This window comes from Pseudophryne corroboree, chromosome 2, assembly GCF_028390025.1.
Source record: "Pseudophryne corroboree isolate aPseCor3 chromosome 2, aPseCor3.hap2, whole genome shotgun sequence".
Taxonomy (NCBI): domain Eukaryota; kingdom Metazoa; phylum Chordata; class Amphibia; order Anura; family Myobatrachidae; genus Pseudophryne; species Pseudophryne corroboree.
The window spans coordinates 882462658-882488888 of record NC_086445.1 but is presented as its reverse complement, the minus strand read 5'-3'; the positions used below and the strand labels follow the sequence as shown (position 1 = coordinate 882488888).

Below are 26231 nucleotides of genomic sequence, written 5' to 3'. Positions count from 1 at the left end.
ATCCAGACCACTTTTACCCCATTCATTTGGCAGACATCGCCGACAAATATCAGGAAAATATCGGGGTAATTGTTAGGGTTATGGCCGGGGGGGGGGGACGGTTAGCCCTAGCCACCACCCCCGAGGATTAGGCCTAGCTGCCACCCCCCAAGAGTAGGTAAAAATGTTTACCCCCTCCGATGTCAGGACTGTCTTCCCCTCATCCATGCTGCTATGCCCCCTCTTCCGTGCCACTGTTTCTTTCTATCTGTACTGCTCTCACCCCTCTCCATCTGTGCTGCTCTGTCCCCCTCAGCCACACGTGCTGCTGTCCACCCATCCACACCGCTCTGTCTCCACACCACCTATGCCACTGTCTTTCCCCTATCTGCACCATTCTCTTTCACCCATCTGTGCCACTCTCTGTTGCACTCTGTCTCCCCCCAACTGTATCACTCTGTCTTACATCCACCTGTCTGTGTTGCTTTGTCGACCCATCAGTCCACATTAATCTTCACCTATCCACACACTTCTGTCCCTCCATCCACACTGATCTGTCTCCTCACTCCAATCAACACCACTCTTACCTCATCCGAGCAGCTGTCTTTTGCTAAGACCTTCAGTTGCATAGACTGCATGTGTGTATTCCATTGAGCACACAAATCTGTGAATGAGCAGCTCCACCATTGTGTGAGTGACAGCAATCTCACTCTGTGAGAGTGCTGAATCTGCACTTACCCACAGGCTGTGATGGCATACCATATCTGTATTGCGCAAGGAACACGCCCATTAAGGCGTCACCCTTAATGATCGGAATTTCATTGCTTTTTGTAGTTTGAGTGGAAGAGTTACAACATGTTTCTGAAATTTCGATCATGTCTAAGAAGCCTTAATGGGACATGTGAAACCGTAAGGTTTTTTGTCTATGGAATTTCATAGCTTTTTTTCAATTTATTTTTTTAATTCAGAAATGCAAAAATTTCACTGTAAGAATAAACATTTGGTTTTTGAAATGTTTAAAGAAAATGTTCGCATAACATCACTGTTCTGTGCAAAATGCAAAAATAATTTTATTTACCACACAGAATTGTTATACTTTTAACTTTGGTCAAAATACTTTGCTGCCTTTGCGGATGATGCAGGGAGGGGGTAGGTGGCAGCAGCCTGTGACTGAGGCTGGAGGCATGTGTGAAATGCATTGCATATATGTGTGAGGTGCCTTGTGTGTACGTGTGTGCCAGGTGCCGTGTATATATGTGTTTGTCAGGTGCTATGTGTATATATATATATCTATATATCTGTGTGTGTCAGGTGCTGTGCGTATATATATGTGTGTGTGTGTGTCAGGTGCCGCGTGTATATATGTGTGTGTGTGTCAGGTGCTGCGCATATATATGTGTGTGTGTGTGTGTGTATGTCAGGTGCCGCGCGTATATATATGGGTGTGTGTGTGTGTGTCAGGTGCCGCGGGTATATATGTGTGTGTCAGGTGCTGCGCGTATATATGTGTGTGTCAGGTGCCACGCGTATATATGTGTGTGTGTGTCAGGTGCCGCGCGTATATGTGTGTCAGGTGCCGCGCATATATATGTGTGTGTGTCAGGTGCCGCGTGTATATATGTGTGTGTGTGTCAGGTGCCACGCGTATATATGTGTGTGTGTGTGTCAGGTGCCGCCCGTATATATGTGTGTGTGTCAGGTGCCGCGCATATATATGTGTGTGTGTCAGGTGGCGCGCGTACATATGTGTGTGTGTCAGGTGCCGCGCGTATATATGTGTGTGTCAGGTGCCGCGTATATATGTGTGTGTCAGGTACTGTGCGTATATGTGTGTGCCAGGTGCCGCGCGTATATATGTGTGTGTCAGGTGCCGCGCATATATGTGTGTGTCAGGTGCCGCGCATATATGTGTGTGTCAGGTGCCGCGCGTATATATGTGTGTGTGTGTCAGTTGCCCCGCGTATATGTGTGTGTGTGTCAGGTGCCCCGCGTACATATGTGTGTGTGTGTGTGTGTCAGGTGCCCCGCGTATATATGTGCGTGTGTCAGGTGCCGCGCATGTATATGTGTGTGTGTCAGGTGCCGAGCATGTATATGTGTGTGTGTCAGGTGCCGCGCATGTATATGTGTGTGTGTGTCAGGTGCCACGCGTATATATGTGTGTGTGTCAGGTGCCGCGCGTATATATATGTGTGTGTGTGTGTCAGGTGCCGCGTGTATATATGTGTGTGTGTCAGGTGCCGCGCGTATATATGTGTGTGTGTGTTAGGTGCCACGCATATATATGTGTGTATGTGTCAGGTGTCACGCATATATGTGTGTGTGTCAGGGGCCGCGGGTATATATGTGTGTGTGTCAGGTGCCGCGCGTATATATGTGTGTGTGTCAGGTGCAGCGCGTATATATGTGTGTGTCAGGTACCGCATGTATATATGTGTGTGTCAGGTGCCGCGCGTATATATGTGTGCGTGTGTCAGGTGCCGCGCGTATATATGTGTGTGTGTGTATGTGTGTGTCAGGTGCCACGCGTATATATGTGTGTGTGTCAGGTGCCGCACGTATATATGTGTGTGTCAGGTGCTGCACGTATATATGTGTGTGTGTCAGTTGACACGCGTATATATATATATATATATATGGGTGTGTGTTTCAGGGGCCGCGTGTGTGTGTCAGGTGCCGCGCATGTACATATACGTACATGTGTGTGTGTGTGTGGTGCCGCCACGCATGTATGTGTGTGTCAGGTGCGGTTCGTGTATATGTGTGTGTTTGTTAAATGCTACATCTGTGTATATGTGCATGTGTGCCAGGTGCTGCGTAAATGCTACGTGGGTGTGTATGTGTCAGGTGCTGCGTGTTTGTGTGTTTGGTGCTGCGTGTTTATGTGTGTGTGTGTGCCAGGTGCTGCATGTTTGTGTGTGTGTACCCCATGGTACTAAACGGAACCCCAGCATCCTCTAGGACGTAAGAGAAACATATATATATATATATATATATAGTGGAAAGCAACACTCAGAGCACAGGGGACTGTACTGAAGGGGGCAACAAGCAAGGCGCAGGGGACTGGATGGGGGGCCGCACGCAGGCACAGGACTGTACGGGGGATCAACACTCAGGGCACAGGGGACTATACAGGGGGATGACACATATGGCGCAGGGGACTATACAGTGGGGAAATGCACAGGGTGCATGGGACTATACAGGGGGGCAACACACAGGGCGCAGAAGACTGTATAGGGGGCGACACTGTTAGGGAGGGGTGACACGCATGGTGCAGGGGGACTGTACAGGGGGGCAACACGTAGGGCACAGGGACTTATGGGGGGGGCGCAGAGGACTGTAAGGGTGGGGGCGACATGCAGGGGATTGTACAGGGGGGGCAACACGAGGGGCATAGAGGACTGTATGGGGAGGCTGCATGCATGACGCAGGGGATTGTACAGGGGGTGCCACACAAGGCGCAGGGGACTGTACAGTGGAGCAACACGCAGGAGGTACGGGGGGCGACACACAGAGGACTAAGGGGGTAGAGCGACATGCAGGACGCAGGGGACTGTAGACTGTACGGGGTGGTGACACGCAGGTGCAGGGGACAGTATCGGGTGTAAGCGACACGCTGGGTGCAGGGGACTGAACTGAGGGGTTCGACACGCAGGATGCAGGGGACTGTCCAGTGAAGGCAACATGCAGGGCGTAGGGTACTGTAAGTGGGGCAACATGCAGGGCCAGGGGAATGTACAGGGGGGGAGCGCCGACAGACAGGGTGCAGGGGACTGTACAGGTGTGGGGGGCAACATACATGGGAATGTACAGTGGTAGTGCGACATGCAGGATGCAGGGGACTGTATGGGGGTGTGTGTGACTTGAAGGGCGCAGGGGACAGTACCGGGTAAAGCAACACGCAGGGGACTGTACTGAAGGGGGGGGGCGACATGCAGGGCGCAGGGGATTGTACACGCAGGATACAGGGGACAGTACCAGGAGAAAGCGACACTCAGGGTACAGGGGACTGTACTGAAGGGGGGACTGTACGGGGGAGCGGCATGCAGGGCGCAGGGGACTATGCGGGGACTGACACGCAGGGCGCATGGGACTGTACATGGGGCAACACGGAGGGCGCAGGGGATTTTACAGGGAGGAGGGTAACGCAGGGCACATGGGGACTATACGGGGGAGGTGACATGCAGAGCACGGGGACTGTACAGTAGGTGACATGCAGGGCTCAGGGTACTGTACGGGGTGGGTGACATGCAGGGTGCAGGGGACAGTACCGGAGGAAAGGAACACACAGAGCACAATGGACTATACTGAAGGGGGTGACACGCAGGGTGCAGGGGACTGACTGAACAGGGGTGGGCAACACACAAGGCACAGGGGACTGTACGGTGGGGGTAACACACATGGGGCGCAGGGGACTGTATCAGGGGAAAGGGACACGCAGAGCACAGGACTGGGTGAAAGCGACATGCAGGGGACTGTACGGGGGTGACAGGTAGGGTACAGAGTACTGTATGGGTGGGGGCAACGCGCAGGGGAGTGTACAGGGGTAGGGTGACATTCAGGACACAGGAATGTACGTGTAAGGGGGGGTGTGGCACGCAAGGGACAGTGCTGGGGAAAACGACGCGCAGGGCACAGGACATGGGGAAAGCAACACGCAGGGTGCAGAGGACTGTACTGAAAAGGGGGCCACACTGTCTGCAGGGAACTGTGTAGGGGTGGACGACACGCAGGGAGCAGGGGACTGTATGGGGAGCGACACCTAGGGTGCAAGGAGCTGTATGGGGGGGCAACACACAGGGCGCAGGGGACTGTATAGAGGTGGGCGACACGCAGAGGACTGTATGGCGGAGTAACACACAGGGACTGTACGGGGGGGGGGGGGTGACATGCAGGGCGCAGTACTGGTGGAAAGCGACATGCAGGGCGCAGAGGTCAGTACCGGGGGAAAGGGACACGCAGGGTGAAGATGGTGACATGTAGGATGCAGGGGACTGTACTGGAGGGGGTGAAACACAGAGCAGAGGGGACTGTACAGGAGGGGCGACATGAAGGGCACAGGGGACTGTATGGGGGGCAGCATGCAGGGCGCAGGGAACTGTACGGGGGGGGGTGACATGCAGGTTGCAGGGGACTGTACTGGTGGGTGACACACAGGGGGCTGTGTGGGGGGGTGACACGCAGGGGACTGTACGGGACAACACGCAGGGCATAGGGGACTGTATGGGGAGGCGACACACAGGGCACTGCATGGGTGGGGGAGACGCGCAGGGGACTACCAGGGTGAGCGACATGCAGGAGACTGTTTGGGGGGGCCATACACATGGGGGAGGGGGCGATTTGTAATAATCTGGGCAGCACTCACCTGGTGAGAAGGAGCAGGAACATACCTCTTTAGAGTGATCCCAGGCGCTCGGTACACAGACAGAGAGGGGAGGCAGTCAAAGGCGGAGGGCTGTCAATGAACATATCCGGGCAGCTGCAGGGAGGATCAGTGGGTGCGCCAGGCACACAGCTCGGAGGGTGGAGCCGGTCACAAAGCACAGGGGGAGAAGCGGGGAGCCGAGAACACAGCATGGGGGGCTGGAGCGGGAGAGCCGGGCACACAGAACGAGGACAGGAGCGAGGGGGAGTCGGGCACACAGCACGGGAGATTGGGGGAGCCAAGAATACAGCAGGGGGAGGGGGGCTGGGCACACACAGCACGGGGGAGGCGCAGGGGAGCCAAGCACACAGCACGTGGGAGGCGCGGGGGAGCCAGGAACACAGCACGTGGGAGGCGGGGGAGCCGGGCACACAGCACGGGGGGTCGGGCACACAGCACGGAGGGAGGAGCGGGACACACAGCATGGGAGGGGGGGGCAAGCCAGGCACACAGCACGGGAGTGGCGGCAGGTGAGCCAGGCACACAGTAGTGGGGTGGGGACAGACACACAGAACAGAGGGGGGAGCCAGACACACAGAATGGAGGTAGGAGCGGGGGCATACAGAACGGGGGGGGGGGGGGAATCAGGCACACAGGACGAGGGAAAGGAGCCGGGCACACAGAACGGGGGGGAAGGAGCCGGGCACACAGATCGGGGGGGGGGGGGGAGCCGGGCACACAGAACACACAGAACGGAGGGAGGAGCCAGGCACACAGCATGGAGGGAGGAGCGGGGGAGCCGGGCACACAGAACGGGAGGAGGAGCGGGGGAGGCAGGCACACAGAAGGGGGGGGGACATGGGATCCGGGCACATAGCATGGGGGGAGGAGCGGGGGAGCCGGGCACACAGAACAGAGGGGGGGAGCATGTCACACACAGAACGGAGGGAGGAGCAGGGGGGCAGCCATGCACAATGAATGGGGGGGCAGGGTTTTATGGGCACACAGCACAGGGGGGGGAGCCGGGCACACAGCGTGGGTGGGGAGGGGCCAAGCACACAGAAGGGGGGGTAGCCAGGCACACTGAACGTGAGGAGGGGGGAGCCGGGCACACAGAAGGGGGGGGGGACATGGGATCCGGGCACATAGCATGGGGGGAGGAGCGGGGGAGCCGGGCACACAGAACAGAGGGGGGGAGCATGTCACACACAGAACGGAGGGAGGAGCAGGGGGGCAGCCATGCACAATGAATGGGGGGGCAGGGTTTTACGGGCACACAGCACAGGGGGGGGAGCCGGGCACACAGCGTGGGTGGGGAGGGGCCAAGCACACAGAAGGGGGGGTAGCCAGGCACACTGAACGTGAGGGGGGGGGAGCCGTGCACACAGCACACAGGGGGAGGAGTGGGGGAGGCAGGCACACAGAAGGGGGAAATCATGGGAGCCGGGCACACAGCACGAAGGGGAGGAGTGGGGGAGCCGGGCACAAAGAACGGAGGGAGGAGCGGGGGGGGGGGTAGCCAGGCACACAGAACGGGGGGAGGAGCGGGAGGGCCAGGCACACAGAACAGAGGGAGAAGCCAGGCACACCGCGGGGGGGGGGGGGGGGGGGCAAGAGGGAGCCGGACACACAGCACAAGGTGGGGGAGGGGGCGGTAGGCAGGCACACAGAATAGGTGTGAGGGGTTGTAGCCAGGCACACAGAATGGGGGGGAGGGAGCCGGGCACACAGCATGGGTGAGGGAGCAGGGGAGGCAGGCACACAGAAGGGGGAATGTGGGAGCCGAGCACAGAACGGAGGAAGGAGCCGGACACAGAACTGAGGAAGGAGCGTGGGGGTAGCTAGGCACACAGAACGGGGGTGGGGGGTGGAGCCAGGCACACAGCAGGGGGGGAGCAAGGCACAAAGAACGGGGTTGGGGGGCGGGCGGGAGAGCCAGGCACACAGAATGGGGGTGGGGGTGTTTCCGTGCACACAGCACAAGGGGGAGGAGCGGGCAGCCAGGCACACAGCACGGGGTGGGCGGGGGAGAGCTAGGCACACAGAACAAGGGTGGGCGGGGGAGAGCTGGGCACACAGAACAGGGGTGGGCGTGAGGGAGCCATGCACACAGAACGGGGGCGGGTGAGCTAGGCACACAACACATGGGTGGGGGGCACAGAGCACAGGGGGAAGGAGCGGGGGAGCCAGGCACACAGAACGGAGGGAGGAGAGCGGGAGCCGGACACATAGAATGGGGGGGGGGGAAGCTGGGCACACAGAACGGGGGGGGGAGCTGGGCACACAGCGGGGGAAGGGGGAGGGGTGGGCTGGGGAGCCAGGCACACAGAACGGGGGGTGTTTCCGGGAACACAGCACAGGGGGTAGGAGCGGGAGAGCCAGGCACACTGCACGGGGAGAGGAGTGGGGGAGCTGGGCACACAACACGGGGGAGAGGGAGCTGGGCATACAGCACAGGGGGGAGGAACGGGGAGCTGGGCACACAGCGGGAGGGGGGGCAGGCTCACAGCAGGAAGGGGTGTGTGCACACATTGGGAGTGGAGGGAAGGGGAGCCGGGCACACAGCGAGAGGGGAGTAGCACACAGCGGGAGAGGGGAACCGAGGAGCTATGAGAAATATATGACAAAAAAAATATGTCACCATTTCTAATATATATATATATATATATATATATATATATATATATCTAAAGAAAGAAGTTAGAGGAGCGCTTCATAGTGCATTATCGTTTATTCATAATATATATTAAAAACAGCAATTTGTCACAATGATATTTGGCATAATACCTCGTGATTCTTCTGAGTGGGCTTAATTACCACTTGATTTTTTTATATAAAAATATCCCCTGGTATCGCCTCCACCAGCCGCCGATCCAGCGTCAGATCCTTGGGACTCGTGCCGCCCGCCTCACGTTAACGATCCTCAGCACGCCGGGACACCGCTGCTGTCTGCACGGGGAGGAGGACGATTTCAGGATACTGCAATCACGTCACCAGGCTCCGCCCCAACGCGTTTCGTCGTAAGACTTCGTCAGAGGGTTGGCCTTGGTGACGAGAACTACTGCTTTATACCGGCAACAACCAATCAATGCACCCAAATCATTAGGTACACCTGTGCACTTAGGAATCCTTTTACCCAGTTTCAAAATTACTTATTTAACACAATATAAAAAAACACATATATACAGATATAAAATAGAATAGAAAGCAGACAAAATATAAAAGAAAACAGACAAAATATAATTGCCACAGGCAACATAATTGAGGACATCAATACAGATTGATATAATTTGTAACAGGCTTTGATAAGTCGGCTATAGCTTTTCTCAGGTATTTTACATCTCAGTATCAGACTGCAGTAATGCAGTAAAAGCATATATCATTAAATAATTCAAACAGATTTTATATGTTTGCCCACTGTCCTAAATACTAGCAGAACCTGGAATGATATATATATTAGTGCTGGGCAAGTTAACGCGTTATTAACGTGTTAACTCCATAAGACAATAACGGCGATTAATATTTTTAACTGAGATAACGCTTCTGCTGCTGCTGCGCCGGAAGCAGTAATTCATCTGACCCCCTGGATGGAGATGCCGCTGGATGCTGCCGGAGAAGAGGAAGCCGCCAAAACCTCTTGAGACTGAGACTCCGGTAAGCTTGTCCACAACACACATAGATAAATGTCCACCCTCCTAAGCATAACCAGCCTCGGGCTCTTTGAGCCGGTCCTGGTTGTAAAAATACAGGGGACTTTTTTTGTAGGGTTCCCCCATATTAAAACAACCAGCACCGGACTCTGCGCCTGGTCCTGGTTCCATAAATACGGGGAACAAAAGATGTAGGGGTCCCCGTATTTTTAAAACCAGTACCGGGCTCCAGTAGCCAGAGAGATAATGCCACAGCCGGGGGACACTTTTATATAGGTCCCTGCGGCCGTGGCATTACCCCCCAACTAGTCACCCCTAGCCGGGGTTCCCTGGAGGAGTGGGAACCCCTTCAATCAAGGGGTCCCCCCCTCCAGGCACCCAAGGGCCAGGGTTGAAGCCCGAGGCTGTCCCCACCATCCGTGGGCGGTGGATGGGAGGCTGATAGCCTTTGTGTAAAAAATAGAATATTAGTTTTCGTGGTAGAACTACAAGTCCGAGCAAGCCTCCCCCGCAAGGTGGTACTTGGAGAACCACAAGTACCAGCATTCGGGGAAATAACGGGCCCGCTGGTACCTGTAGTTCTACTGCAAAAAAATACCCCCCAAAAAAACACAACGCACACACCGTGAAAGTACAACTTTATTACATACATGCATACCTACATACACACATACTTACCTATGTTGACATGAAGCCCCTCGGTCCTCTTCTCCAGTAGAATCCACGAGGTACCTGTAAATAAAAATCATACTTACAAACAATCCTTGCGTAGTTCTGTTCTCTTCTTTTCCGACGTAATCCACGAACTTGATTAAAATAAAAAAAACGGAAACCTGATCCACGCGACTAATTCCGTGTTTACACATGGAACCCCTTTTCCCGAATGTCAGGACCCCCCCGTGACTTCTGTCACTGAAGGTCCCTGTAGCCAATCAGGGAGCGCCATGTCATGGCACTCTCCTGATTGGCTGTGCACTCCTGCCCTGTCAATCAGGACGAGCGCACTGCCTAGAATGGAGGGGAGCGCTCTTCCATTCTAGTCAATGATGGGAACTTTGCGGCCTGCGGTAGGGGGGGGTGGCCGGACACACAGCGGAAGGAGGGGGGGTGGATGGACACACAGCGGGAGGAGGGGGATGGCCGGACACACAGTGGGAGGGGTGGCCAGACACACAGCGGGAGGAGGGGGGGTGGCCGGATACACAGCAGGGGGGGGTGGCCGGACACACAGCGGGATGAGGGGGTGTGGCCGGACACACAGCGGGAGGGGGTGTGTGGCCAGACACACTTCGATGGTGGTTTGGCGGGACACACAGCAGGGGGAGGAGACCGGACACACAGTGATAGGGGGATGGGGGTGGCCAGACACACAGCGGGAGGGGGATGGGGGGTGGCCAGACACACAGCGGGAGGGGGATGGGGGGTGGCTGGACACACAGCGGGAGGGGGATGTGAGGTGGCCAGCCACACAGCGGGAGGGGGATGGGGGTGGGCGGACACACAGAGGGAGGGGGTTGGCCGGACACACAGCGGGAGGGAGTGAGGTGGCCAGACACATAGCGGGAGGGAGGGAGGTGGCCGGACACACAGCGGGAGAGGGGGGAGGAGACTGGACACACAGCGGGAGAGGGGTGGTGGCCGGACACACAGCGGGGGAAAGGTGGCCAGACACACAGCAGGAGGGAGGGAGGTGGGGGTGGTCGGACGCACGGCGGTAGGGAGGGGAGGGATGGCCGGACACATGGCGGGAGGGGGATGGGGGGTGGCCGGACACACAGCAGGAGGGGGATGTGAGGTGGCCAGCCACACAGCGGGAGGGGATGGGGGTGGGCGGACACACAGAGGGAGGGGGTTGGCCGGACACACAGCGGGAGGGAGTGAGGTGGCCAGACACATAGCGGGAGGGAGGGAGGTGGCCGGACACACAGCGGGAGAGGGGGGAGGAGACTGGACACACAGCGGGAGAGGGGGGGTGGCCGGACACACAGCGGGGGAAAGGTGGCCAGACACACAGCAGGAGGGAGGGAGGTGGGGGTGGTCGGACGCACGGCGGTAGGGAGGGGAGGGATGGCCGGACACATGGCGGGAGGGGGATGGGGGGTGGCCGGACACACAGCCGGAGTGGGGGCAGTGACGTGCGGTGGGGTGAGGCAGAGCCTTTCCTGTCATACTAACATTTGTGCCAGAGGTTTGACTGTATAAAGTATATGAAAAAAACAATGAAAAATATGTTTGAAATATCTTCTTTGCATTATTCTAATAATTTTTATAGATAAAACTCGAGTAAAAAGTCATATCTGATATAAACTCACCAAATTTCCAGGAGTTTATACTGCTGCACCTGTGTATAATGCCCAGATGTACGTTTTGGCTCATATATTGCATGTAAATCTGGCTCTGGTGCTAGCCAGTGCCTCCTGAGCTATTTAGCTCACCGCACATCCCTGTTTGGGGGGAGAGCAGGGCACACAGCGGGAGGGAGGGAGGTGGCCGAATACACAGCGGTAGAGTGGGGAGGAGAACGGACACACAGCGGGAGGGTGGGAGGAGACCGGACACACAGCGGGAGAGGGGGGGTGGACACACAGCAGGAGGGAGGGAGGTGGGGTTGGTCGGACACACAGCAGGAGGGAGGGAGGTGGGGGTGGTCGGACACACAGCGGGAGGAGGGGGGGGGAGTGGGGGTCGGACACACAGCGGGAGGAGGGGGGGTGGCCGGACACACAGCGGGAGGAGGGGGGAGGGGTGGCCGGACACACAGCGGGGGGGGGGGGGGCGCGTCCCCAGCACTCAGGCAGACAGCCTGCAGCAGGACACATAGACGGCACAGCGGGAGCCTCCAGTCGGGCCGTGAGGAGAGGGAACGGAGCCCGGCGGTCAGCGGCTGTCCGAGGCGCCTCCTACTCCCAGCCGCACAATGTCAGGAGCAACAGCAGCGGGCAGCCCATGGCACCACAGACCCGGGGAGCAGGCTGCTGCCAGGGACAGTCTGGCGGGCGGGCATCCGGACACACAACAGACAACAGCTGGGTGGGGGACACAGCAGCACTAGCTGCCCGCTGTGTCCCCCCAACCGCTGCAGGTAAGGGGGGAAGCTCTGTCAGTCAGGACCTTACTCAGCACTGCGCCAGATGTCTCCTCCTCCTGTGGCGCAGCTCCGGCCATTCCTCCTGCTGCGGCTTCTCTTCGCTCTGTATGGACTTGAGGAGAACACAGTAAGCTCACACCCAGGGTACCACTGGCTCTCCTCCCGCCACCAGCAGCTACTTTTATAACCTCTACTTAGCCTGCACGAGACCCCTTCCCTCTCTTGCTCTCCTGGCGGCCACTGCGCAGGCGCAACAAATTGAAATGCCTTATCTCTATAATGGGGCATATTTTACTTAATTTAAAAAAACTGTAACTTTCTGAAAAATCACAACCCCAAAAGGCACTACATTGGGACATACTCTATCTAATAAGACAAACCCCAAGTCTTTTTTGTCCTCTACCCTGAGTTATGTCTTCCCAAAAAACTTCTCATTGACTATATGGGAAAACCATCCTCAAAAGCCAAACAGGAAGTCGCAGAAAAAAACTGACAGTTGAAACTTTAGGTTACTCCCAATTCCTCATTTTTTATTATTTTGCCCTGAAATTTGGCATGCAGCACCGGGTGACGATTCTACACGTCCATGCCAAATTTCAGCTCAGTACGTCGAATCATTTTTGAGGTGTAGCCCCTCAAACACCATGCCCCCATCTCAGAAGTTCCCTATGGGAGAATTCTGTTTGTTCGATTCAGCCTTAATATAAGGGCACGACCGTGCCCTTATAAAATATATATATATATATACGCAGACACATATAGTTACTCCGAAACATATATTACACTGGCACATACAGTTACACAGACGCATATATACACAGACACAGATACACATACTCTATATACACATTTACATATACACCGTATATACACATTTACATATACACTGTAGTTACATAGACACAATATAGTTTAATGTTCCTCATAACTTAGGTATCCTGACAGTTGTTCCTGAAGGAGGACTGTGGCAGCTCCATCACTCCTATGTCCATCAAGGCTGGGTAGCCTTTTCCCCCTCCTGGGACTCTGCCACCTTCTCCTGTTCCTTCTTATCACCTAGGATGGCTGTTTAAAGGAGGGGAGTCTGGGACACATGTCCCCAGGGACCCCCGTACTATGAGCCACCATGCTGCTCACTGTGTCTGCAAACAGCTGCCCCCCTCCTCATCTGGGAGGCTGAGCTTTTGCCTGCCCAAGTGCAGGAGGTGAGATAGCAGGAGGAGGAGGAGCTGCACTAGCTGGCCGCCAGATTTTAGTCCCATATTCACCAATCACTACTGGTAAGGGGGGCACGGCAGGGAAGAGATGTGTGTTTGGAGAAATAACGCCGGCTGCAGCTAATAAGAGCCGCAACTATCGCAGGCATCAGATGATTGATGCTTAGTGAACAGTCCAGCACCATCGCTGCCGGAGACCTAGTCTGGGAGCTGGTGGAGACAATGGAGTATAAGTGCCCCCATCATGGCTGGAGCCCGGCGGCAACTGACTCCATTTACTCCTGCAGTTTCGCCCCTGCACAGCGCTGACTGTGTCCCCCAGTTTTTAAAAAGGAGATCCATTCTGCAGATGTGCATAATATAATGATTCAGTATTAAGAAAAAAAACGCAAGCGTTCCTGGACCCAGCAATTTGACCTTCAGAGAATAGACTGTGCCTGGTCAGGAAGCCTCACTTTTATACAATGGGTCCAAATACAGTACAATGGGAAATGTAAGCTCTTCTTCCATAGGTCATGGGGCAGGTCATTGACAGTACATGAGGGGTCATAGGTTGGTTTGAATGAATGGGTGATGCTTGGTCCAGGTGTGCTTGCAGGTGTTCGCCACTGGGTTCCCGCCAAATATCCTTAGTACAGTATCATAACAGTTTGCTAATATTATATTTCTGCATGTATCTACACGCAGAAACATGCGATTAACTGTAAATAGCAACCGGAATGTAGATCACAAAATACTGCACATCTGGATACCAAACACTAAGTCCTAACCTTGCTCTGTCCCCTCACATCCTGTAAAGCTGAATAACTCTATTGTTCTACCTTTTAAGTGCATGTAAGTTGCTGGCAATGTGTATGCAGAATGTGTATATTATGCACTATATGAATAGAATATTGAATATGTTTTTGTGGCTTTTTCTGTGTGGATGTGTATGCAACCGTATATACTCATACCAAGCGCCAATATGCAAGGCTCGTGAACCAGTGTACGTAGCATGCGTGTATGCGTACGCACGGCGAAAACGCGCATGCACAGAGGCCACTCTGTTTGGTATTTGCGTGTGGTGTGTATGTAATATTTTCAACTTGGACAGTCCGCCCTTTGATAGTCAACTAAAACTATCACTAAACAATACTTAATATGTACAACATTTGAGAAGAGGAGGAAGAGTTGTAGGTGGGAGTATATCTGATTTTGTACGATCTAGTGGGATAGGTAAAGCGTGTATGTATGGGTGTGTGTTTGAGGGGAATGTATCCTCGTGCTGTATAAGTCTCAGTTCTACAAAAGCTTCAAGGTCATGCAAAGTAATCATTTAATCCTTCTCATCTCGTATTAAGGATCTGTAAATGGTCCAACAAACATTTACCGAGGTCTTTCTCGACTAGGGCTTTTCTAGCTGCCCCTATTCTTGTTTGGGTTATTTTAATAAATGGGGAGCACATTTACCTGAGGATACATTTGGGGAGATGTATGTGTATGCCATTATGTGTTGATAATGTTCCTGCATCGGCTATGTGTATTATTAACTGGGGATCACAGAAATGAAGGTAAGACAACATTTATAATGACATTTATATACACCAATTGCACTGATGTCATATCCGGATGGAGATTTCTGGGTAGAGGGGAAAACACAAACAAATGGTGAAAGAAACAGACAATGAAATTCATTTACATTCCTTATCACAATACTGTTTCTATCGTTGGATCGTATACCAGATTTGCCGCATTTACAACACACCCACTCCTTAGACTCATCAAATTTCTATTATGCCTTTTTTGCTGCGTCAAAATCCGAACACATTTAAATATCAGGCCGATAATTATGACAACACCCAGGATACAGAGGAGAAACTTCCCCACATTTGCAATCATACCTTGTGCCCACTCTCCTAACCCAGAGAACCACTTGAGTGGGTTCAACCATGAGGCCCATCCAGTCAATTCATTACCCACAGCTACTAAAGTGAGATTGTGTTTCCTTCTAAACTCCCATTTCAACTGCAAGATCTCATCCATCTTTTGATCAATGATCTCTGTTGGGTCCTCAGTACTGTTTGTAATATACGTGCGGCACTTCACACCATATTGAGTTGCTAAGGTAACACAGTACCCACCCATCATGGCTATGACATAATTTAAGACCATCCTGTGTTGTACCAGTTCCTTCTTGTAGGCCTGTAATTCCCTACCCATATACCTGAAGGTGTCGTCATACATCTCAGTGATATTATCTATCAAGTTTCGCTAGCGCATGGATATACCTATAATTATAATTCCTCTGGCAGTATGGGTGATATCTAATGCAAGAAGAATCTGAATCCCGGTGGATTCACGAATCAAATTAGAGGCTGCGAGCTCTCTCCTGTCTATGAGGTGTCTCTTGAAAATGTGTTCGTAGTGGGTGTGAGTATAAGGAGGCGGAGCGCTGTGGTGAATGTCTTTCATTTTGTCATGTGCAATGGTCATGTCTTCTGGTAGTACTCTGCCTATGTAACACAACCCTTCAGAGCTCGGAGTAAGCCACTTGTACGGCTTCCTTCCACATATGAAATAAGCGTCATCTGGGAGAATATAGGGGACAAAATGCATCAATATCATGTCACAAATAATCCTGACAAAGAAACCTGTCCCCAGTTTTTCCATCTGTTTGACACAAGTATCTGGCTGGATAATGTGTGCACAATATCCATGTGACACTTTTCCAGCCCACATGGTTTTGATCCCACGTGTATACTTGTATCGGAAGTACCTCCCACTTGTGGCTATCCCACCTACAAGTTCAGAGTTGATGGGTTCTTTGTCAGCTCTATGTGAGAAGGTCATTGTCTGATTGTTCCAAGTCACTTCCCAATTTCCTGGTTTCCAGAAATTGGTTATGTTGAAACACAGTAGTGATCTATCTATGTGGTACTGGTGGAGCTTTAGGCTAGGGGGTCTAGATATATTATATTTTCTGTCCACCGGTCTCCCCCCATGCAATTTGAGTACCTAATTTACTGTTAATGGGTATGGCACTAATCCCGATTTACTCTGTCCTTGAGGAACCTGTGAGCACACACAGTATTCTGTTTGGTTTAAGACCGTACCCACTAATGAGTGATAGTCACTCCAAGGATGTCCGTCAATATTGATATTATTGTTTGACTGACATCTCTGGATTCACTCATCTTTGACTATGTTATCGCAGTACTTACATATGCAGTATTCATCAGACAACAACCCTTCACATTGCCTCCGAGCTCCGTGACTACCAGATCTCTTACTTATACCAGCTTTGACCAAAGTGATGGACTGGTCCTGGGGTCCTAGAAATTCTTCCTCTCCTTCAGAACCCATTCCAGATCCTTACGCGACTTCTCGGGGGCCCTCACAAAAAAACTAATTGTCCTGATCAAAAATAGAATCACAAGAAAATCTGGAACACAGTCTCTTGATGTGGATCCATTTCGAGAAGAGGAAGGGGATTAAAAAAAATGAAGGGGGGCATTTGGAGAGAAAAAAAATGAAGATAACAGTCCTTGATTTTGCTTTCCACCACGCTCAGGTGCAGTTCAACAGTCCTGCCTTTCAGCTTTCCCGGAACAGATTCTCCAGTGATATCAGGTTTTCTTCACCCTTCTCTTTCTCACGCGCTATCTCCGGGTTAGCGACCTTCTTGCAGTGGGACGGGTGGACCCAAGTCTCTCTCTCTATTAGGCAACCTGAGCGTAGAAAATTTTGAATCATCACATAGTCGCCAGGTTCAATTTCATGACAATTACTGTTTGGTAGGTCAGGAATCGCCAGTTTTAGATCCCTTTGCTGGTTTCTCAGTTGCTGGTTCATCCTAACCAAATATTGCACAGTCATTTCATTATTGCATTTCAGATCATCCTGGGGATCTATCATTACATGGGGCTGTCATCCAAAAAGAATTTCAAAGGGTGATAGGTTAAGCGGTGACCTGGGAGTGGTTCTGATGCTGTACAACACACGTGGCAGTGCCTCCGGCCACAACAGTCTAGTTTCAGCCATCACTATGCTCAGCTTGTTCTTAATAGTGCTGTTCATTCTCTCCACCTTCGCACTGGCCTGTAGGGAGTATGTAGCTTACTATTAATACCCATAAGTTTGCACATGACCTGAAAGACTTCATCTGTAAAATGGGTACCCCTATCACTCTCAATAAGCCTAGGGATACCATATCTACACACAAATTCCTGCACAATTTTCTTAGCGGTAAACACAGCAGTATTTGTGGCTGCAGGAAATGCCTCTACCCAGTTTGAGAAGACATCAGTGCATACCAGTACATATTTCAAATTCCTACAGGGTGGTAGCTGTATGAATTCGATTTGTATTACCTGGAAAGGTCCGTCTGTAGGAGGGATATGGGATGGCTTCGTCGGTATTGTCTTACCAGTATTCTTCCTCAAGCAAGTAAGACATGTCATTGCTTTCTTTCTTGCCTGAGAAGAGAACCCTGGTGCACTCCAGTAAACTCTTACCAATTTGCACATACCTTCCTTGCCCAGATGAGTCAGACCATGTCCCGCTTCAGTTAGGCTTGGGAGATATGCACTGGGGTCCACTGGCTTACCTTGTCCATCTCTCCAGAGTCCTGAGGACTCCTGACCATATCCCTTCGCCTTCCAGACCGCCTTCTCCTGTAGGGAACACAAATCTTGCATTTCAATATGTATACACACACACACACACACACACACACACACACACACACACACACACACACACACACACACACGTGTATATATATATATATATATACACATATATATTTATGTATAGGCCACCATACAACCCTTTTAAACCAGGACACTCATGAATTATATATATGTTATATGTATATAACACATATATGATTCATGAGTGTCCTGATTTAAAGAGGTTGTATGGTGGCCTATGCATAGATATATATGTGTATATATGTGTGTGTGTGTGTGTATGTATATATATATATATATATATATATATATAGCCGTGTTTGTGTGTGTGTGTGTGTGTGTGTGCGTATAATACTAGGTATATAGGGGTACAGGTGTCAGTGAGCTGTGTGTAATGGTATAGCCCTGTGTGTGTATAATACAGTAGTGTATAGAGGTACAGGTGTCAGTGAGCTGCGTATAATGGTATAGCCCTGTGTGTGTATAATACAGTGGTATATAGGGTTACAGGTGTCAGTGAGCTGTGTGTAATGGCATAGCCCTGTGTGTGTATAATACAGTGGTATATAGGGTTACAGGTGTCAGTGAGATGTGTGTAATGGTATAGCCCTGTGTGTGTATAATACAGTGGTATATAGGGGTACAGGTGTCAGTGAGCTGTGTGTAATGGTATAGCCCTGTGTGTGCATAATACAGCGGTATATAGGGTTACAGGTGTCAGTGAGCTGTGTATAATGGTATAGCCCTGTGTGTGTATAATACAGTGGTATATAGGGGTACAGGTGTCAGTGAGCTGTGTGTAATGGTATAGCCCTGTGTGTGTATAATACAGCAGTATATAGAGGTACAGGTGTCAGGGAGCTGTGTGTAATGGCATAGCCCTGTGTGTGTATAATACAGCAGTATATAGAGGTACAGGTGTCAGTGAGCTGTGTATAATAGCATAGCCCTGTGTGTGTATAATACAGCAGTATATAGAGGTACAGGTGTCAGTGAGCTGCGTATAATGGTATAGCCCTGTGTGTGTATAATACAGTGGTATATAGGGTTACAGGTGTCAGTGAGATGTGTGTAATGGTATAGCCCTGTGTGTGTATAATACAGTGGTATATAGGGGTACAGGTGTCAGTGAGCTGTGTATAATGGTATAGCCCTGCGTGTGTATAATACAGTGGTATATAGGGGTACAGGTGTCAGTGAGCTGTGTGTAATGGTATAGCCCTGTGTGTGCATAATACAGCGGTATATAGGGTTACAGGTGTCAGTGAGCTGTGTATAATGGTATAGCCCTGTGTGTGTATAATACAGTGGTATATAGGGGTACAGGTGTCAGTGAGCTGTGTGTAATGGTATAGCCCTGTGTGTGTATAATACAGCAGTATATAGAGGTACAGGTGTCAGTGAGCTGTGTGTAATGGCATAGCCCTGTGTGTGTATAATACAGCAGTATATAGAGGTACAGGTGTCAGTGAGCTGTGTATAATAGCATAGCCCTGTGTGTGTATAATACAGCAGTATATAGAGGTACAGGTGTTAGTGAGCTGCGTATAATGGTATAGCCCTGTGTGTGTATAATACAGTGGTATATAGGGTTACAGGTGTCAGTGAGATGTGTGTAATGGTATAGCCCTGTGTGTGTATAATACAGTGGTATATAGGGGTACAGGTGTCAGTGAGCTGTGTATAATGGTATAGCCCTGCGTGTGTATAATACAGTGGTATATAGGGTTACAGGTGTCAGTGAGCTGTGTATAATGGTATAGCCCTGTGTGTGTATAATACAGTGGTATATAGGGGTACAGGTGTCAGTGAGCTGTGTGTAATGGTATAGCCCTGTGTGTGTATAATACAGTAGTATATAGAGGTACAGGTGTCAGTGAGCTGTGTGTAATGGTATAGCCCTGTGTGTGTATAATACAGTGGTATATAGGGTTACAGGTGTCAGTGAGATGTGTGTAATGGTATAGCCCTGTGTGTGTATAATACTAGGTATATAGTGTTACAGGTGTCAGTGAGCTGTGTGTAATGATATAGCCCTGTGTGTGTATAATACAGTGGTATATAGGGTTACAGGTGTCAGTGAGCTGTGTATAATGGTATAGCCCTGTGTGTGTATAATACAGTGGTATATAGGGGTACAGGTGTCAGTGAGCTGTGTGTAATGGTATAGCCCTGTGTGTGTATAATACAGCAGTATATAGAGGTACAGGTGTCAGTGAGCTGTGTGTAATGGCATAGCCCTGTGTGTGTATGTATAATACAGTGGTATATAGGGTTACAGGTGTCAGTGAGATGTGTGTAATGGTATAGCCCTGTGTGTGTATAATACAGTGGTATATAGGGGTACAGGTGTCAGTGAGCTGTGTATAATGGTATAGCCCTGCGTGTGTATAATACAGTGGTATATAGGGTTACAGGTGTCAGTGAGCTGTGTATAATGGTATAGCCCTGTGTGTGTATAATACAGTGGTATATAGGGGTACAGGTGTCAGTGAGCTGTGTGTAATGGTATAGCCCTGTGTGTGTATAATACAGTAGTATATACAGGTACAGGTGTCAGTGAGCTGTGTGTAATGGTATAGCCCTGTGTGTGTATAATACAGTGGTATATAGGGTTACAGGTGTCAGTGAGATGTGTGTAATGGTATAGCCCTGTGTGTGTATAATACTAGGTATATAGTGTTACAGGTGTCAGTGAGCTGTGTGTAATGGTATAGCCCTGTGTGTGTATAATACAGTGGTATATAGGGGTACAGGTGTCAGTGAGCTGTGTATAATGGTATAGCCCTGTGTGTGTATAATACAGTGGTATATAGGGGTACAGGTGTCAGTGAGCTGTGTATAATGGTATAGCCCTGTGTGTGTATAATACAGCAGTATATAGAGGTACAGGTGTCAGTGAGCTGTGTATAATAGCATAGCCCTGTGTGTGTATAATACAGTGGTATATAGGGTTACAGGTGTCAGTGAGCTGTGTGTAATGGCATAGCCCTGTGTGTGTATAATACAGTGGTATATAGGGGTACAGGTGTCAGTGAGCTGTGTGTAATGGTATAGCCCTGTGTGTGTATAATACAGTAGTATATAGACAGAGCCGGCCCTAACCAATATGATGCCCTAGGCAAGATTTTGGCTGGTGCCCCCTAGCACCACCGCTGGTTCCGCCTCTGACCTTGCACCTCTTTCCCAGCACCATCACCCCTCACCCATAGCAGTCCTTATTTTGGTGTTTGTACCCCCTATATTTTAAATAGGAACAGTTTGCACATTTGGCGCACAGCCCAAAAAGGGGTGTGTTTTTGCTGGCAAGAGGCATGGCCACACAATAGTAACCCCAATTCCAATTATGCCACACAGTACTGCAACTTCATTCACATTTGATCATGTGATAGTGTCCATAATTCATATTATTTACATCCCACAGTAGTATCACTTTACCTTATAGAGCCTCTTATTCACATTACACCACACCCTATTGCTCTTTATTCACATTAGATGACACAGTAGTGCCCTTTCTATACACAACGCCACATAGTAGAGCACCTTATACACATAGTGCCACACATTAGTAATGCATTTATACACATAATTCCACACAGTAATGCACCTTACACATACTGTATGAGAATCATTATTAATGTCCTTAGAAACATAATGCGCCTTACGCATTATGACAACCTTTATTAATGCCCTTTTACACATAATGTCCCTTACACATATGCCGTACATTATTAATGCCCTTATACACATATTCTGAACACTACTGCGCAACCAACCCACTCACATGCACACAGCACTCACACTGCCACTAACACTGTGACCTCTGCCTCTGCTTGGATACAGATGTGTCCTCATAAATCTTGCCTCAATGCTAACGTTGGGCACCTTTTTTTTATGAAAATGCATCTTATTTGCATTGCTATGTGGCTAGGATGCACAAGCAGCTTCTGCTGATTAAAATGATATGCAGCATGCCTATATACTGTGTGAGACTGTGGCAGTATCTGCATATGAAATGCTACATACAGAATATAGGCATGCCGCATATCATTTAAATCAGCAGAAGCTGCTGATGCCCCTAGGCATATCAAATGCCCTAGGCAATTGCCTAGTTTGCCTATGCCTATGGCCGGCTCTGTATATAGAGGTACAGGTGTCAGTGAGCTGCGTATAATGGTATAGCCCTGTGTGTGTATAATACAGTGGTATATAGGGTTACAGGTGTCATTGAGCTGTGTATAATAGCATAGCCCTGTGTGTGTGTAATACAGTGGTATATAGGGGTACAGGTGTCAGTGAGCTGTGTATAATGGTATAGCCCTGTGTGTGTATAATACAGCAGTATATAGAGGTACAGGTGTCAGTGAGTTGTGTGTAATGGTATAGCCCTGTGTGTGTATAATACAGTGGTATATAGGGTTACAGGTGTCAGTGAGCTGTGTATAATAGCATAGCCCTGTGTGTGTATAATACAGCAGTATATAGAGGTACAGGTGTCAGTGAGCTGTGTATAATAGCATAGCCCTGTGTGTGTATAATACAGTGGTATATAGGGGTACAGGTGTCAGTGAGCTGTGTATAATGGTATAGCCCTGTGTGTGTATAAGACAGTGGTATATAGGGTTACAGGTGTCAGTGAGATGTGTGTAATGGTATAGCCCTGTGTGTGTATAATACAGTGGTACATAGGGGTACAGGTGTCAGTGAGTTGTGTGTAATGGTATAGCCCTGTGTGTGTATAATACAGTGGTATATAGGGTTACAGGTGTCAGTGAGCTGTGTATAATAGCATAGCCCTGTGTGTGTATAATACAGCAGTATATAGAGGTACAGGTGTCAGTGAGCTGTGTGTAATAGCATAGCCCTGTGTGTGTATAATACAGCAGTATATAGAGGTACAGGTGTCAGTGAGCTGTGTATAATAGCATAGCCCTGTGTGTGTATAATACAGTGGTATATAGGGGTACAGGTGTCAGTGAGCTGTGTATAATGGTATAGCCCTGTGTGTGTATAAGACAGTGGTATATAGGGGTACAGGTGTCAGTGAGTTGTGTGTAATGGTATAGCCCTGTGTGTGTATAATACAGTGGTATATAGGGTTACAGGTGTCAGTGAGCTGTGTATAATAGCATAGCCCTGTGTGTGTAATACAGTGGTATATAGGGTTACAGGTGTCAGTGAGATGTGTGTAATGGTATAGCCCTGTGTGTGTATAATACAGTGGTATATAGGGGTACAGGTGTCAGTGAGCTGTGTGTAATGGTATAGCCCTGTGTGTGTATAATACAGTGGTATATAGGGTTACAGGTGTCAGTGAGCTGTGTATAATAGCATAGCCCTGTGTGTGTATAATACAGTGGTATATAGGGGTACAGGTGTCAGTGAGCTGTGTATAATAGCATAGCCCTGTGTGTGTATAATACAGCAGTATATAGAGGTACAGGTGTCAGTGAGCTGTGTATAATGGTATAGCCCTGTGTGTGTATAATACAGCAGTATATAGAGTTACAGGTGTCAGTGAGTTGTGTGTAATAGCATAGCCCTGTGTGTGTATAATACAGTGGTATATAGGGTTACAGGTGTCAGTGAGCTGTGTATAATAGCATAGCCCTGTGTGTGTATAATACAGCAGTATATAGAGGTACAGGTGTCAGTGAGCTGTGTATAATAGCATAGCCCTGTGTGTGTATAATACAGTGGTATATAGGGGTACAGGTGTCAGTGAGCTGTGTATAATGGTATAGCCCTGTGTGTGTATAATACAGCAGTATATAGAGGTACAGGTGTCAGTGAGCTGTGTATAATGGTATAGCCCTGTTTGTGTATAATACAGCAGTATATAGAGGTACAGGTGTCAGTGAGTTGTGTGTAATGGTATAGCCCTGTGTGGAGGGAGCGCATCTTGCATCGAGTCCCTGATTGGCACACTGATTTTGTGACTGTGCCGGGCGAGCAGCAGCATGTGGAGGAGTTGAGCACATCACTTGGATCAAATGTCAAATCCTAGCGCTGTTAGTTCTGCTGTGGGTGTCCAGTGCTGGGATCCTGTATGGACTCCCTGCAGTGGACTTGAAGCGGCGATGGTATTATGCCCAGGTCACTCCAGCATAATATATAGTAGGGGACTCAACCTGCCGTACTGTGTAAAATGTGACTCTACCTGCCGTAATGTGTAAAAGGGCACTCTACCTGCCGTAGTGTGTAAAAGGGAGCTCTGCATGCCATAATGTGTAAATGGGAACTCTACCTGCTGTACTGTGTAAAAGGGAACTCTACCTGGGTTAATGTGTAATAGGGGACTCAACCTGGTGTAATGTGTAAAATGGGGCTCTACTTGGAGTAATGTGTAAAACGGGGCTCTACTTGGCGTAATGTGTAACAGGGACTTTACCTGGCATAATGTGCAAAAGGGGCTCTACCTGGTGTAATGTGTGTAGGTGGCGCTACTGTGCAGTGTAATTTAAATAATGGAGAATACTGTGCAGCGTAATATGAATTGGTATTATTTTGTGCCCAAGCCCCTATATTTTTGGCACACTGGGCCTGTTTTGTATATGGGAGGGAGGGGGGCACCGATGCTGTTTTTGCACACAGCGCTAAAATGTCTAGTTACGGCACTGGTGGGGTGTAATCAGGAGAATAGAATTGAGGGGTGTAATCAAGAGAATAGAATGGTGGGGTGTAATCAGGAGAATAGAATGGAGGGGCATAATCAGGAGGATACGATGGTGGGGTGTAATCGGGAGAATAGAATGGTGGGGTGTAATCAGGGGAATAGAATGGAGGGGTGTAATCAGGAGAATAGGATGGAGGGGTGTAATCAGGAGAATAGGATGGAGGGGTGTAATCTGGCATATAGAATATAGGGGTGTAATCAGGAGAATAGAATGTAGGGGTGTATTCAGGTGTATAGGATGGAGGGGTGTAATCAGGAGAATAGAATATAGGGGTGTAATCAGGCGTATAGGATGGAGGGGTGTAATCAGGAGAATAGGATGGAGGGGTTTAATCAAGCGTATAGGATGGAGGGGTGTAATCAGGCGTATAGGATGGAGGGGTGTAATCAGGAGAATAGAATGAAGGGGTGTAATCAGGAGAATAGAATGGATGGGGTGTAATCAGGCGTATAGGATGGTGGGGTGTAATCAGGAGAATAGAATATAGGGGTGTAATCAGGCGTATAGGATGGAGGGGTGTAATCAGAAGAATAGGATAGAGGTGTGTAATCAGCAGAATAGGATGGAGGGGCATTAATCGGGAGAATAGAATGGAGGGGTGTAATCGGGAGAATAAAATGGTAGGTATGTTTTGGCGCCCCCCTCCCCTTTACTGAATTGAAATGCATATATATATATATATATATATATATATATATATATATATAAACCAATTTCGAGATTGGCACTCACCCCTCAAATAGCATTACAGGCGCCGGGTGCCCTCATTAATGAATATTATAGAATGCACAGACATGCGGCACTCACGGCTGAGTCAAAAAAGAAGACAAACGCTCACAGAGTTTTCAACGTTTGTCTTCTTTTTTGACTCAGCCTTGAGTGCCGCATGCCTGTGCGTTCTATAAATATATATATATATATATATATATATATATGACAAGAATTACTCTACCACTGCGCTATTTCAAATAAAACACTAAAATTAATTAATTATATGGCTGCCTGTATCCTCTAAGTTCCCTGTCAGGAGGAACTAAATGTGTGAAAATATGAAACGAAATAGAGGAGATGGCGCCAAGGGAGTTATATCAACGCCCTACCTAAAAACGGACCCTTACAGTACTCTCCGGATAAATTACGTCAGATAACAAATACTAACATAAAAATTTATTAAAACAACATATAAACCCGACACAAATGTTCATAAGTATACAGAGTTGATACATTTACATTTGTCGCACAATTTGAACAATCAGTTTGTAGTGATGAGGAAAAAGCGTAGATATATCACTACGATTTCCTCCTTCTCCTTATTGTAGATTCGGAGGTAACATCAGATAATAGATAGATAAATAACCCAACGCGTTTCGTCTTGTTCCAAGACTTCATCAGGGGTAAAATCTCTTCATTTCAGAACATATTGTCAGCACATAAAAGATCATTCAAAGATGTATGAACAATGTTTCAATATTTCAATGGGACTTGATTGATACAGCGAGGATTATACCTCATATATCATCAGCTTGAGTCTGACATTCAGATATTCGAATATGGGGAAGATTCATATGTGTATAGAATCTAACTG

The 26231-nt window shown here is 49.4% G+C and overlaps 1 long non-coding RNA gene across 2 annotated transcripts in view; it reads right to left on the bottom strand.

Moving 5' to 3' along the window:
* LOC135049950 (uncharacterized) overlaps positions 1-5999 on the bottom strand; it is a 164135-nt gene extending 158136 nt beyond the window's left edge. Inside the window, exon 1 of one of the 2 annotated variants that reach the window (XR_010241517.1) lies at positions 5345-5999. This is a non-coding gene — a long non-coding RNA (uncharacterized LOC135049950). The remainder of the gene's footprint in view (positions 1-5344) is intronic. The other variant, XR_010241516.1, reaches the window with a different exon arrangement.
* Positions 6000-26231: the final 20232 nt, after the last annotated feature.